Raw genomic sequence first — 15,236 nt, forward strand, 5'->3', positions numbered from 1 at the left:
AAACTGATATAAAAGAAATAAAATTGCCATCCAACATAAAACTTTATTTATAAACCTCTAATTCCTATAAATATTTACTGCAACACTTGACTAAAAGGCTAAGACAACTGTGACACTTCATAAATCTAATATTGGCAATACATTAAACATTTAATAAGGAGAACACAGGTACTGTACCAACCATATCCACCAGAAGTCTAATGATATACATATCTGGATACTATAACACAAGCACCATATATATCTAGGTTCTATGACACTTAGCACCACACATATCTGGGTACTATAACACTAGCACCACACATATCTGGGTACTATAACACTAGCACCACACATATCTGGATACTATAACACAAGCACCATACATATCTTGGTACTGAAATACAAAACCATACATATCTTGGTATATAACACTAGCACCACACATATCTGGGTATAAGAACACTAAAGCCATATATATCTGTGTACTATAACTAACTACCATACCTATCTGGGTACTATGACACTAACACAATACATATCTGTATGATCTTAATAAGGTGTGTTTATACCATCACATCTTCGACTTGTCACCACATGATAACGTCTGTATTCTGATCTTAACATAAGGTGTATACTCACACACATCGACTTTCACCACATGATAACGTCTGTATTTGATCTAAATAAGGCGTGTATACCACCACATCGACTTGTCACCACATGACAACGTCTGTATTTGATCTTAATAAGGTATGTATACCACCACATCGACTTGTCACCACATGACAACGTCTGTATTTGATCTTAATAAGGTATGTATACCACCACATCGACTTGTCACCACATGACAACGTCTGTATTTGATCTTAATAAGGTGTGTATACAACCACATCGACTTGTCACCACATGACAACGTCTGTATTTGATCTTAATAAGGTATGTATACCACCACATCGACTTGTCACCACATGACAACGTCTGTATTTGATCTAAATAATGTGTGTATACCACCACATCGACTTGTCACCACATGACAACGTCTGTATTTGATCTTAATAAGGTATGTATACCACCACATCGACTTGTCACCACATGACAACGTCTGTATTTGATCTTAATAAGGTATGTATACCACCACATCGACTTGTCACCACATGACAACGTCTGTATTTGATCTTAATAAGGTGTGTATACCACCACATCGACTTGTCACCACATGACAACGTCTGTATTTGATCTTAATAAGGTGTGTATACCACCACATCGACTTGTCACCACATGACAACGTCTGTATTTGATCTTAATAAGGTATGTATACCACCACATCGACTTGTCACCACATGATAACGTCTGTATTTGATCTTAATAAGATGTGTATACCACCACATCGACTTGTCACCACATGATAACGTCTGTATTTGATCTTAATAAGGTGTGTATACCACCACATCGACTTGTCACCACATGATAACGTCAGTATTTGATCTTAATAAGGTATGTATACCACCACATCGACTTGTCACCACATGACAACGTCTGTATTTGATCTTAATAAGGTGTGTATACCACCACATCGACTTGTCACCACATGATAACGTCTGTATTTGATCTGAATAAGGTGTGTATACCACCACATCGACTTGTCACCACATGACAACGTCTGTATTTGATCTTAATAAGGTGTGTATACCACCACATCGACTTGTCACCACATGACAACGTCTGTATTTGATCTTAATAAGGTGTGTATACCACCACATCGACTTGTCACCACATGACAACGTCTGTATTTGATCTTAATAAGGTGTGTATACCACCACATCGACTTGTCACCACATGATAACGTCTGTATTTGATCTTAATAAGGTGTGTATTCAACCACATCGATTTGTCACCACATGACAACGTCTGTATTTGATCTTAATAAGGTGTGTATACCACCACATCGACTTGTCACCACATGATAACGTCTGTATTTGATCTTAATAAGGTGTGTATACCACCACATCGACTTGTCACCACATGACAACGTCTGTATTTGATCTTAATAAGGTGTGTATACCACCACATCGACTTGTCACCACATGACAACGTCTGTATTTGATCTGAATAAGGTGTGTATACCACCACATCGACTTGTCACCACATGACAACGTCTGTATTTGATCTTAATAAGGTATGTATACCACCACATCGACTTGTTACAAGATGACAACGTCTGTTTTTGATCCTAATAAGGTATGTTTACCACCACATCGACTTGTCACCACATGACAACGTCTGTATTTGATCTTAATAAGGTGTGTATACCACCACATCGACTTGTCACCACATGACAACGTCTGTATTTGATCTTAATAAGGTGTGTATACCACCACATCGACTTGTCACCACATGATAACGTCTGTATTTGATCTTAATAAGGTGTGTATACCACCACATCGACTTGTCACCACATGACAACGTCTGTATTTGATCTTAATAAGGTGTGTATACCACCAAATCGACTTGTCACCACATGATAACGTCTGTATTTGATCTTAATAAGGTGTGTATACCACCACATCGACTTGTCACCACATGATAACGTCTGTATTTGATCTTAATAAGGTGTGTATACCACCACATCGACTTGTCATCACATGATAACGTCTGTATTTGATCTTAATAAGGTGTGTATACCACCACATCGACTTGTCACCACATGACAACGTCTGTATTTGATCTTAATAAGGTGTGTATACCACCACATCGACTTGTCACCACATGATAACGTCTGTATTTGATCTTAATAAGGTGTGTATACCACCACATCGACTTGTCACCACATGACAACGTCTGTATTTGATCTTAATAAGGTGTGTATACCACCACATCGACTTGTCACCACATGACAACGTCTGTATTTGATCTTAATAAGGTGTTTATACCACCACATCGACTTGTTACCACATGACAACGTCTGTTTTTGATCTTAATAAGGTATGTATACCACCACATCGACTTGTCACCACATGACAACGTCTGTATTTGATCTTAATAAGGTGTGTATACCACCACATCGACTTGTCACCACATGACAACGTCTGTATTTGATCTTAATAAGGTGTGTATACCACCACATCGACTTGTCACCACATGATAACGTCTGTAGTTGATCTTAATAAGGTGTGTATACCACCACATCGACTTGTCACCACATGACAACGTCTGTATTTGATCTTAATAAGGTGTGTATACCACCACATCGACTTGTCACCACATGACAACGTCTGTATTTGATCTTAATAAGGTGTGTATACCACCACATCGACTTGTCACCACATGACAACGTCTGTATTTGATCTTAATAAGGTGTGTATACCACCACATCGACTTGTCACCACATGACAACGTCTGTATTTGATCTTAATAATGTGTTTATACCACCACATCGACTTGTCACCACATGATAAACGTCTGTATTTGATCTTAATAAGGTGTGTATACCACCACATCGACTTGTCACCACATGACAACGTCTGTATTTGATCTTAATAAGGTATGTATACCACCACATCGACTTGTCACCACATGATAAAGTCTGTATTTGATCTTAATAAGGTGTGTATACCACCACATCGACTTGTCACCACATGGCAACGTCTGTATTTCATCTTAATAATGTGTGTATACCACCACATCGACTTGTCACCACATGATAACGTCTGTATTTGATCTTAATAAGGTGTGTATACCACCACATCGACTTGTCACCACATGACAACGTCTGTATTTGATCTTAATAAGGTGTTTATACCACCACATCGACTTGTCACCACATGACAACGTCTGTATTTGATCTTAATAAGGTGTGTATACCACCACATCGACTTGTCACCACATGATAACGTCTGTATTTGATGTGATAAGGGTGTATACCACCACATCGACTTGTCACCACATGATAACGTCTGTATTTGATCTTAATAAGGTGTGTATACCACCACATCGACTTGTCACCACATGATAACGTCTGTATTTGATCTTAATAAGGTGTGTATACCACCACATCGACTTGTCACCACATGATAACGTCTGTATTTAATCTGAATAAGGTGTGTATACCACCACATCGACTTGTCACCACATGACAACGTCTGCTTTTGATCTTAATAAGGTGTGTATACCACCACATCGACTTGTCACCACATGACAACGTCTGTATTTGATCTGAATAAGGTGTTTATACCACCACATCGACTTGTCATCACATGACAACGTCTGCTTTTGATCTTAATAAGGTGTATATACCACCAAATCGACTTGTCACCACATGATAACGTCTGTATTTGATGTTTATACCACCACATGATAACGTCAGTATTTGATCTTAATAAGCTTTGTATACAACCATATAGACTTATTACCACATGACAACGTCTGTATTTGATCTTAATAAGGTGTGTATACCACCACAACGACTTGTCACCACATGATGTCTGTATTTGATCTTAATAAGGTGTGTTTACCACCAAATCGACTACTGGGCGGTGGTTTTTCTCGGGGTACTCCGGCCTACCTCCATCAACAAACCTTGCATGTCCTTACATGACCCTGGTTTTAATAAGGCGTTAAACTAATAAGCTGTAACATCTGTGATGTTTTTAGGTCACCGCAGACGGATCTTCATTGATCTTCTTTGTTCCATTATAACCTCTAGAAGTTGGTTGCATAAGGTTAATATAGTGTAAAACCACGTTAATAATGAACTTGCTTACAGTGAATTCATGCGTCTATGTTTCCATGTTATAGTAATTTTCGTTTCAAGGTTCCTTTTAGTTATCTGTAATATGTGTATAACAATCTATGTGTATATCGAAGTGAATCAGGTGGTCCCCAAAGGTTTGTTATAACCGTTGCATTCTCTATTTGCATATTACAGAGTTATATGCACTTGTGGGTAGGTATTGATTGAGATGTCATATGTTTGCAAGCGTTCTGTTATACTTAAATAATGACATAACAAAGAAATACCTTCCCGCAAGGGAGCTTACTCTGTTATATGCAAATGTAGTGGCTTAATACTTATACAAACATACAAAGACTTTGTAATAAGTTTAATTAATTATAGTTTATTCAACTACATAATGTAATAATAATGTACAAATTAAGTTATGCATCACTGAAGAATGATTAAATACTGTGAAAGCACCCTCGTCCCACACCCTCACTTAGGAAAAGACAGATAGGTAATGTGCAAAACTAACCATATAACATGTTACGTTTGCAAAATGGTCAACTACATGTATAACTATATCAAATGGGATTTATACTCAGACTATCAATACAATATAATACATAATGTTATATGAAACATATTATTCAAATGAGACTGTATGCACTCCACACATCCATTGGAAAAGAAAATTAATGAGATGTTTATAAATTGAAACATGATAGTATAGTTGAAAAAAATGAGTTATTTTACAATTTGATGAAATAAAACGAACTATTTCGGGTAAATTTAAGACAGGGTTCTTATTATAGATGTGAATTATATATATTTAGTACATCACATGATAATTACTAGGAATGCGATTGGATAACAGCCATGGTCTATTTTGCGACAGTTCCCTGTCCTTCTTGACTACGGGAGACTATACCTGACTACGGGAACTATACCAAAGTATAGTCCCCCGGGAATGAACTCGCGACCAAATATATGACGTCATATAAATGAATGTCATGTGACGTACTAAATCTATTATTGCCCTTTCCCTCAGGAACTGTTCTCCTATAGTGTTGTCTGGCGAGGTATAGTGCCCTTGTCTTCGACTCGGGGACTATACCTCGCCAGACAACACTATAGGAGAACAGTTCCCGAGGGAAAGGGCCATAATAGAATAATATTGACTCTTATGATAATTATACATTTGATGGCTATAGCAAATAACTTTTAAAAACAAAATATGACATAAAAAAAACTATTATCTATGACCTGATGCTAATATATATGTTAAAGAAGTTTAAATTTTTAGCAGATAGATAGATACCTTCAATACTTTCTGAAAAATAGTGATAATTGTCAAAATCCAAAATGGCTGCTAGTTGGCCATTTTGTTATCCAATCAGTAATAAAATACAATATGCAAAACTAGTCACCAAGGCAAACCTACATATTAAATTTGAGATAGACCTCTTTTGTACTTTCTGGGAAATAGTTATAACAAGAATTGTTTAATATGGCAGAAAAGACAGAAGGAAGGACAGATGAACAGATCATGGACAAATCACAATTTGAATCAGATATAGTGGACTAAAAAAATGTTGAATCTTGGGAAACTAGGCCTATATGAACAAACAGGAATGACATTAAAAACACCCAGTCTATACAGCTGAGTACGATGGCCGACAGCGGCCGGCAAAAAACAACTCCTACAAAACGTTTTTCGTACTTAAATATTCATTGATATTTAAGTACAACTTTTATTTTCTAAAAATGTTTTTTGTCATGAAAAATAATTTTGTACAAAAAAATATTTTCTAAAAATATTTTTTGTCGTGACAAATTTTTATCACATATTTATGTAAAAAAAAAACCCAGGTCTGATGCTAAACCCTGTATTTAAATGGAATCTTCCTATTCTCAGGTGTACAATTAATCTTTCAGATAAGGAATTCAACAATGAATGTTCCATTTGGCTTGCTTAAAACATAGACTGTGTCATAGACAATGAATTAATACTGGTTTCTTAGTGGACTTAATTTTATCTATATTTGAGAAAGTTCATAAAAGTCGCAAAATGTAAGCGGTAATAAACAGGTCATAATCTCTATTTTTTGCCTAATTATTATCCCTTTTATATATCTTTATATACCAAAGGTTTAAATGTCCATTTAACTTAACTACATAATTATTTTGTACATAATTATTTTTCATGACAAAAAATATTTTTAGAAAATAAAAGTTGTACTTAAATATCAATGACTATTTAAGTACGAAAAACGTTTTGTAGGAGTTGTTTTTTGCCGGCCGCTGTTGGCCATCGTAGCTGAGACATGTTCAGTTGACAAAGAAAATAAACCTTCTCTTCACAATTGATAAGACTATGTAAAAATTTCTTTCTAGCTCTATAGCTTTTCTTCTTGATATCTTATTCAAAGTACAGATAACATTATCCACCCAGGCTTCATCCATTGTATTAATCTACTTTCTTCAGAAATAGTTTTACGTTTCTGTTTTACAACTTTTTAACCTACTGTGTTATTTTTAAGAAATTTGTACTTGATATTATTCTGAAATTAACCAAATGTAATTCTGGGTGAATTGTGACTATGTGAGCATTCATATTATTTGTATTTGCCGTATAACGTTACATAATATATATCTATAGTTTTGAGAAAAGACCAAATGTGCTATTCCTTTCTTCAATGGAATCCTCCGAAACATCCTTGAGCCACATCTCTTAATTGACCGACAATTGATCACCCTGGTAGACTGCTCCTGAACAAAATTTTCAACTTCAGCAAAGAGTAGTGTCAGTCTTGGGAAGCTTGAAATGTTCATCCAGGAGCACTTCAAATCTGCATGCTTGTAAATAAATAAATAAATATGCATAGGTATACCTATGTTGACAAAAGGCAAAGTTTAATTCAATATTTTTTATCCATAGTGACTCAACAAGCACACAAAACATTTTTATATTTATAACTAGAACTGCATTTACCTCATTTATACATGTGAATGTATGTGGTATATGTATACTGTGTTTCCAAGGTAACCATTATTAATATTAAACAATGATTTTATTAAACAATGTGACGTGTGAATTATAGGCATCCATATGCATGTGTTACATTATTTGACCACCAGGTTTAAACAAGATTGATTTAATTAGTCTAAGATTTATTGTCTACTGTGAAATCATCTATTTTTGTCGGGCTCAATTTTCATAGATTCTAAAATTTTACTATTTGTTGGCACTTAAATTCGTGGAGAAAACCTCACACATTACCGTTAAAATACACAGTCGACACTGTCACCTGTACTGTTTGATCGCCCAAGTGGATACAATCACATGCTAGAGGCGGTACTCAACCAGAGTTTTTACAGGCGTTTCCATCAAACAATTATTGTGTCATATTGATTGATGCAAGATATACTCAATAATTTATACTTTGGTACATGTAGATAAAGTCTACGAAATTTTGAAAACTATCTTTGTTTGAAGAATACTTTCCATCTTTGAACTTGTCATGCTACAATGTATGAATGCATAAACTTACATGACATGACATTGGTATACATTTATTAAAATCAAACCCCCACAAAAATTAATGATTTCACAGTATATTACAAAACCTGTGTATATTGACCTGGTTACATTAGCAATCAATTTATTTGGAAAAAAAAGTGTTCTTGCATATCTACACATGGTCCCCAACATTACTGTGAAGCTTCATTAGAATTGGTACAGTTCAGTTGTCAGGACAATATTTGCAGATAACAGACATCTAGGTGGAAAGACAGACATCCAGGGAAGTAATGATTCCAGTATACCCTAACTCTGTTGCAGGGGATATAAGAACAAAATTATTTCAACTATATACATTCAATACAATTTAAGTTATTTACCAAATGGGCAGGACACAGATGTAGCTCAGTAAACTGGTGATGTAATTTTCCCGAGCATCTACTGTCGCTATCCTTCCAGTTTCTGAAGATTTTCTGTTAATTCAAAGATAATAAGTTTCAATAATATGCAAAATCTCTTGATGAAAGCAAACAATATTTCTGATATCCATGATATAGGTACGTAAGCTTGTTTACCTAGTGGTTGACAACATGTATTTCAATTTCAAGAAGATTTTATAGTTTTTACATACAAATGTACATCAGATGGATTGGACATCAGGTCTAGGATATGCCTATTAACATGCAAGCCCTTTCCAAATTATCAAATTCCATGTACCTGGTATATATACATTCTGCATAACAAGTTTACTAGATTGATATGTGTTGTAATGCATGACTTTCCAATGTTTTTGTCATCAAATAAGTTGAAAATATATCCATACCATCTTGAGCTTCACCAATTAGGCTTTCTCAGAAATATGGCCTATAACATGTTGTCTGTGCGAGTGATCTATTACTGCTGTGTTCAAGTGACTTTCCCGATGGCATCCACAAGTAATGAAACTGAAAAAATACAAATAAAATTGAAAAAGAATGAGATTAAACTTTACTTATCACATCTACTCTTATAAGATTATGTTAAATTGCATACAATATTTGAAGATCTTTTCTCTAAAGATAAATATGTGTAGTCCTCTGTTTATTATCATAATTGTTTGGTTGTAGTGCAATCTTGAAAATTGAGCTATCAACAATGTACATGCTTCATGTTGTGTAAATATAACCCAATGTATATATATTCCTGTATATACATTAATATATGTCATTAATTAAATTGGTTACCATCAATTTTGTCAAATCCTAATAGTTCCAAATTAGCTGTGCCACAAATGGAGAGGACAGTCAGCCATGATTTATCATCCCAGAAGGATATTGGATCCACTTTTGCATTTTATATATACAGTATAACTTAACTTATCTAAACCGCATGTCATCAGAACAAGCATAATTGGCTGGTATGGACAGATTTCCGGATTATACAGATTTAAAATAAAATCAATCAATATATGTAGCAAGTTGCCAGATGCAAATTTTGTCCTAAAGCTACATTTCTATTCTGAAAATATGATTCTAATTAATTATAACTGGTATATTTTTAAAGACGGCCACTGGAAAATAAATTCTGCAAACATCCATATATCAAACACCTCATAAAGGAAATTATGGCTTTAATCTCTTGTGTACATGGTCGAAACGGCAAAATTTCCAAAAAATCCAATATTTTATTAAAGGCCCACTACCTTTCCTGAGTAAAACATTAAGGTCTCTTAAAAACATTAATAACATCATAAAATATATGTCGATGGCCTTAGATGAGCTTACAATACCAAACATATGCAAGATTTCCTCCGTAATATATGATAACAGTAGAGAGTCATTTCGCTGTTTTGCCGTCCGGCGCAGTGATAGTCAACTACCGCGCCGTATTTAGGATGACGGCGGGAAACATAAACGACCCGTATTATTAAACTTAATATTTTATCTATTTTAATCAAATTGTTCAGAAGGTGGTGATATGTGTAGTATTGTGCTAGTCTACAAAAGTATCAATCTCATTTTACATTTCCATTTTAAAATCAAAAGCCATTTTGGTAAGGTAGTGGGCCTTTAACTAGGTGTCTTTGAGTGACAATAGTTCAAAAACTAGTATAAATAACTATCAATGAATTAATGCATCTGGCCTGAGTAAGATATTAACCTGGCAGTGACCAACAAACATATCTCAAATTTACCATATTATAAAGTACCTTCAACATCAGTTACCTCTACTGATGTCTCTGGTTGCAGTGCCTTTGTCATTGAAGAAGGTCTGGTCAGCATGTCATCATGATCACAAATTTTCACGATCACCATAACATCCTGTAATGAGAGTAAAAATTATCTAGCGATAAGTGAACACCATCTTAGATTTAGGATATCTGTTATCCAATATCATATTCAAGTCAAAGTGTTATACAAAAGACACTTCTATTCTAAATGAAATGAAATATCTGGTTTCAGGAGTATTTCCTTTTAAATTAGTAATCAAAAATATGAAATGATTGATATTAATGTTTCATCTTATGTATTTTAAGGAAGTTTGCTTCTAGAAGGATATAGGTCAGGTGTTATTAATAATCAAGGTTCAGTTGTTCAAAAGGTGATTATTTATAAGCTTTAAGAGCAGTAATGTAGAAATAGAAAGTTTTCTCAAAGCTTATCTGATTGGTCTTGAAACTAACATCATGTTAAAGTAGGATTCAATTTCATATGATGTTTGATATAAGATATGATTGATTGTCACCTACACTTTGACCTTTACTTGACGCTTTCCTACTCTTTGACATTTACCTTCTAGTCTCCTACACTTTTGACCTTTACTTTTCAGTGCCCTACACTTTGACCTTTACCTTACACTTTCCTACACTTTGACCTTTACATTATGCTTTCCTACACTTTGACCTTAACCTTACTGTCCCCTACACTTTTGACCTTTACTTTTCAGTGCCCTACACTTTGACCTTTACCTAACTGTCACCTACACTTTGACCTTTACCTTACTGTCCACTATGCTTTGACCTTTACCTTCTAGTCCCTACACTTTGACCTTTACCTTTAGTCACCTACACTTTGACCTTTACCTTCTAGTCACCTACACTTTGACCTTTATTTTCTAGTCTCCTTCACTACCTTTACCTAATTGTCCCTACACTTTGACCTTTACCTTACTGTACTCTACACTTTGACCTTTACCTTACTGTCCCTATCCTTTGACATTGACTTTCCTTTCCCCTTTACTTTGACATTACTTTACACTTTCCTTCACTTTGACCTTTACCTAATTGTCCCCTACACTTTGACCTTTACCTTATGCGTTCCTGCACTATGGCCTTTACCTTACTGTCCCCTGTACTTTGACCTTTACCTTACTGTCCCTATACTTTGACCTTTATCTTACTGTCACCTATATTTTGACCTTTACCTACATTCCCCTCACTTTGACCTTTACTTTCTGGTCTCCTACACTTTGACCTTGACCTTTACTGTTCCTATCCTTTACTTTGACATTACTTTACACTTTCCTCTTTACTCACTTTGACCTTTACCTAATTGTCCCCTACACTTTGACCTTTACCTTATGCGTTCCTGCACTATGGCCTTTACCTTACTGTCCCCTGTACTTTGACCTTTACCTTACTGTCCCCTATACTTTGACCTTTATCTTACTGTCACCTATATTTTGACCTTTACCTTACATTCCCCTACACTTTGACCTTTACTTTCTGGTCTCCTACACTTTGACCTTTCCCTTACTGTCTCCTATCCTTTGACATTGACCTTCCTTTCCTCTTTACTTTGACATTACTTTACGCTTTCCTACACTTTGACCTTTTACCTTCTATTCTCCTTCACTTCAACCTTTATTTTTCTTGTCTCCTACCCTTTGACCTTTACCGTACAGTGCCCTACACTTTGACCTTTACCTTACTGTCCCCTACCCTTTGACTTTACCTTACCCTTTCCTACACTTTGACTTTACCTTATTGTCCCCTAAACTCTGACCTTTACTTTATGCTTTCCTACACTTTTACCTTTACCTTACTGTCCCCTACACTTTGACCTTTACCGTCTAGTCTCCTACACTTTGACCTTTATTTTCTAGTCTGTTTCACTTTCACCTTTACTTCTAGTCTCATACACTTTGACCTTTACCTTACTGTACTCTACACTTTGACCTTTACCTTACTCTGTCCCCTATCCTTTGACATTGGCCTTCCTTTTCCTTTACTTTGACATTACTTTATGCTTTCCTACACTTTGACCTTTACCTTTATGTCCCATGTACTTTGACCTTTACCTTACTGTCCCCTACACTTTGACCTTTACCTTATGCGTTCCTACACTTTGACCTATACCTTACTGTCCCCTTAAACTCTGACCTTTACCTTGTGTTTTCCTACACTTGACCTTTACCTTCCTGTCCCCTACACTTTGTCATTGCCTTACACTTTCCTACACTTTGACCTTTACATTATGCTTTCCTACACTTTGACCTTTACCTTCTATTCTCCTTCACTTCAACCTTTTATTTTCTTGTCTCCTACCCTTTTGACCTTTACCGTACAGTGCCCTACACTTTGACCTTTACCTTACTGTCCCCTACCCTTTGACTTTTACCTTACCCTTTCCTACACTTTGACCTTTACCTAATTGTCCCCTAAACTCTGACCTTTACATTATGCTTTCCTACACTTTTACCTTTACCTTACTGTCCCCTACACTTTGACCTTTACCGTCTAGTCTCCTACACTTTGACCTTTATTTTCTAGTCTGTTTCACTTTCACCTTTACCTTCTAGTCTCATACACTTTGACCTTTACCTTACTGTACTCTACACTTTGACCTTTACCTTACTCTGTCCCCTATCCTTTGACATTGGCCTTCCTTTTCCCTTTACTTTGACATTACTTTATGCTTTCCTACACTTTGACCTATACCTAACTGTCCCCTACATTTTGACCTTTCCTACACTTTGACCTTTACCTTACCGTCCCCTGTACTTTGACATTTACCTTGCTGTCCCCTATACTTTGACCTTCACCTTAAAACAAATATTTTCTTTGATTCATATAGAATGGCAGCCACTTTTTCTAGTGATACTTTCATGACCTTCCAGTTCTTTTTGACCTTCTTGTCAGTCATCTCTGCCATTTCAGAGGTAAATTTCTCCCTAGAAAACAAAAAACAACCTGAATCACAATGGAACACATCATTAATTTTATCACATAAATATCAGGTGAGAGAGAGAGAGCGAAAAAGGTATTTAGTTGCATAATTTGATTGCCCATGTAAAAGCTTTGATCCACTCATCAACAAAAACTAGCTATTCACAGAGGGGAACTGGATTTTTACATATACAAGCTTGATTCCAACATCTGAGGATCTCTGCACATATGACCTTCGCTTCACATTTTGCTAATAATGATACAAAACTTGATGTAGTTGTACTGCAATTATGCTAGAAAAAATATGTTTCTATTCTGTGAACTGACAGTATGATGCCCTCTCTATTTTGCAATGTCACCATGTTCCCCCCTTGGCCCTGTGAGCTATTGAAATTGTGGTTGAAATGCCCATATCAATGAATGTCACAATACTAACATTTTGACAGGAACATTTCCATATAACAATTACTTTTGTATCAAATATGCGTGTACCTATCATGTATAGACTAATAAACAAGTCATCTGCCCCTGTGTAATTTGCAATTTACAGTGGATTAGTCCTACCCTTCGTTGATTGACTGATCGCCAGGCTGTATATATGTAGCCACACCTTTATATCAAATGTTGTATCAAAATATACTTAATTAAACATAGCCCGAGATACTCTGGCCCCGACACCAGACTTAGACATTATGACAGATAGATGTCTGGCGTAGGGCCAGAGCGCAGTAGTACTCGAAAATCTGGAATAAGCCGACACCGTTAGGTATCGGGCCAGGTCATCTCCGATTCAGACTGACCACTGAGAAGCACCACTAACGTTAGTCTATTCAACAAATGAATATTATATCTACCCAAATATAGCAATCCGTCAAGATAAAGGTGATATGCATACTACGAGAAAAATGGCGACAACGACGAGGGAAATTTAAAGTTGCGGAAAAGAAACTACTGTGTTGACACTATAGAACATGCATGCGTGATGAAACTGATGGCTAGGAGTAGATAGATTATTCATTTGTTGAAAAAACCAAGGTAAGTGGCGATTCTCGGTGGTAATCTTTTGTAAGTCTGAATCGGAGATGACCTGGCCCGATACCAAACGGTGTCGGCTTATTCCAGGTTTTCGAGTACTACTGCGCTCTGGCCCTACGCCAGACATCTACATGTACAATGTATCTGTCATAATGTCTAAGTCTGGTGTTAGGGCCAGAGTATCTCGGGCTAATATAAACAATGCAGAACTTATCAATTGTGACAACAAAAAGATCATGATCATGTCAAAATATCTTGTCACATTGGACACAATCACTGGATGATTTGACTATATTAAAGGTCCATCTCTGTAAATCTTATTTTAGATAATTTTACATACTAGGTAAGAATTGTTTTCATATCTTGAAACCCTTGTATTGGTACTGATTAGCATCTGGCTAATATTTGGAGGTTCCAGACGCGACATGAATCATAAAGCCCAGGGCTTGACTATTGATGATATATATAAGATAGGTGAATCTTACACGTAAATAGACGTGACCTATCTTATATATATCATCAATAGTAACAAGGCCCTGTGTGTAGCCCAAGGTCTTGACATATCAGAACTTTTCCTATGCCTATTTTTATATCGTAATCGATTATTCTTATGAATTTCATGACATTGTATAAGGCCTACATATATACCCACCTGTTTCCCATGAAGTGATCAGCTATCAGACGGTTCTCTCTTACTATTCCTAGTTCTATGTGCACGAAGCGAAAAGTGATGGGTCGGAAAAATGGCGGTCGTCTACACACTCGGAACTATATATATTCGGAACACACTCGGTATGAGATGTGATCCGAGAGGTATCGAAAGAACTAGTCCTTAC

General features: G+C 35.9%; 1 long non-coding RNA gene across 7 annotated transcripts; it reads right to left on the bottom strand.

The window, feature by feature from the left end:
* Positions 1-5,988: 5,988 nt before the first annotated feature.
* Positions 5,989-15,230, bottom strand: LOC138331558 (uncharacterized). Of its 7 annotated transcripts, none has more exons than XR_011209707.1 (6): positions 15,053-15,230; positions 13,242-13,370; positions 10,424-10,519; positions 9,043-9,163; positions 8,600-8,692; positions 5,989-7,555 (listed from the first exon to the last, which is right to left on the bottom strand). It is a non-coding gene; the product is annotated as an uncharacterized lncRNA (long non-coding RNA). The 7 variants fall into 7 exon arrangements; XR_011209704.1 differs by having other exon boundaries at positions 10,393-10,519; XR_011209705.1 differs by having other exon boundaries at positions 13,213-13,370.
* Between the last annotated feature and the right edge of the window lie 6 nt (positions 15,231-15,236).

Source organism: Argopecten irradians, chromosome 9, assembly GCF_041381155.1.
Source record: "Argopecten irradians isolate NY chromosome 9, Ai_NY, whole genome shotgun sequence".
Classification (NCBI taxonomy): domain Eukaryota; kingdom Metazoa; phylum Mollusca; class Bivalvia; order Pectinida; family Pectinidae; genus Argopecten; species Argopecten irradians.